The sequence below is a fragment of the Echinops telfairi genome, unplaced genomic scaffold, assembly GCF_000313985.2.
Source record: "Echinops telfairi isolate 266 unplaced genomic scaffold, ASM31398v2 ScPeMD7_7410;HRSCAF=8448, whole genome shotgun sequence".
Taxonomy (NCBI): Eukaryota; Metazoa; Chordata; class Mammalia; order Afrosoricida; family Tenrecidae; genus Echinops; species Echinops telfairi.
The window spans coordinates 12791809-12793632 of record NW_022111310.1 but is presented as its reverse complement, the minus strand read 5'-3'; the positions used below and the strand labels follow the sequence as shown (position 1 = coordinate 12793632).

The following is a 1824-nucleotide window of genomic DNA, read 5'->3' as shown; positions in this document are numbered from 1 at the left end:
CATCATCATTTCCAAAACATGTTCTTTCTACTGGAGTCTTGGGTATCAGCTCCTCTTTTCCCCCCTCCCTCCTTTACCCTTCCAACCTCGTGAACCCTTATTAATTTATAGATTTTTTTTCTTTTTAAACAGGGGAGAGCGCGGACGCAGTCCCCCACCACCACAAATTATGCAGTCAAGTTCCCCACATTTGGGGAAATCGCAGGGTCAGCACATCCGGAGTGCAATGGGTGAGCCTCGCCCTGGGAAAACCACCTTCGTGATCATGGTATCTCCATGCCAGGTAAGATTATTTTTATTCTCATATGTTACACTGTCTGCTGTCTCCCTTCGCCCATGTTTCTGTTGTTTGTCCCCCTGGGGGGTTGTTGTACATCAATCGTTGCAATTGGTTCCCCCTTTCTCCCCTTTCTCCTCCCACCTTCCCCCACCCTCATGGTATTGCTACTCTCATTATTGGTCCTGAGGGGTTTATCTGTCCTGGATTCTGTGTGTTGAGAGCTCTTATCTGTACCAATGTGCATGCTCTGGTCTAGGCAGATTTGTAAGGTAGAACTGGGGTCCTGATATTGGAGGGGAGGAGCATTAAAGAACAGGAGGAGTGTTGTGTGTTTCATCGGTGCTGTGCTGCACTATGGGATTTGTGTAAACAGCTGCACAGTATTCCATTGCATGGCTTTCCCATGTTTTTTTGAAGTGGATGGAGACCTGTTTTCTATTATTCATGACGATCAACAAGGCCAAGGTGAAGATGTTTCTGTTGCCCTGACCGTACACAGTTGCTGCACCTGCTTCCTTGGAGTACTTACCTAGTAGAGGAATGACCTTTCCTCCAGAACCCTCCAGCAAGAATTAAAAAAGGAAGGGAGAGGCAGAAATTGGACCTAGAAGGCTCTAGGTTTGCAGTTAAATTGCAGCTAGTGGTGGTGGTCACGGAGATGATGTGGAAGGGGGAGGCTAAGGGATTCAGAGCCTTGGGAAGTCTTCTGAACTGATGCCATCGTCTTTGAAACTCAAGCAGTTCTGGGGAAAACAGGTTGGTTATCGCCATGCTTCGAGTACCAAGAAGCAAAGGTTCCCCTTCACTGGAAGTGATGGTCTATCAGCGGCATAAAGAACTTGCCCAGAGTCATGTGGCCAGTAAGTGGTTGTTTCTGGTCACTCAGCAGCCGGAGGAATGACAGCTCATCGGTTCATGAAAGTAATTGAATTCAGAGATCATCTGGCCAAATGGCTTCACTTTGCAGATGGGAAGGGAGGACTGGAGAGTGTCCACAGGGTGTCAGTGGTAAAGCAGGACCTCCGGCCCTAACAATGGACATATTTAGGCCCAGCTATACAAGGCAGATAGGAACCCTGATGGTGTAGTGGTTACAAGTTGGGCTGTGATCTGCGCTGTCGGCAGTTCAAAACCACCAGAAGCTCCTTGAAAGAAAGACTGGCCTCCTGCCTCCCGTAACAGTTACCCTCTCAGAAACCCACAAGGGGGCACCATGAATCAGCATTGACTCCATGCAGCGAGTTTGAGTTTTTGGTTGACGAGGCGAAAAGGAGCCCTGTGGTGCTATAGGATAAGCATTTGGCTACTAACCACAATGTCACGTGTTCTAACCCATTAGATGCCCCCAAGAATAAAGATGAGGCTACGTGATTTATAACCTTGAAACCCTATGTAGAGTAATTATGAGTCAAAATCAACTCAGGGGCAGTGGGTAGGAGGCAGAAAACTAGAAACCGGAAAGAGAGAGGTTGGTCTGGCCAAGGGAAGTGGCAGGGGAGCCTCTCTGGCCCCTGCGGAGATAGAGAAGCAAACAAGCAACAATG

General features: G+C 48.2%; 1 non-coding gene across 1 annotated transcript; it reads right to left on the bottom strand.

Annotated features, from left to right (window-relative positions):
• Window positions 1-129: 129 nt before the first annotated feature.
• LOC115871888 lies at window positions 130-291 on the bottom strand. Its single transcript, XR_004047530.1, has one exon. It is a non-coding gene; the product is annotated as a U1 spliceosomal RNA (small nuclear RNA).
• Window positions 292-1824: the final 1533 nt, after the last annotated feature.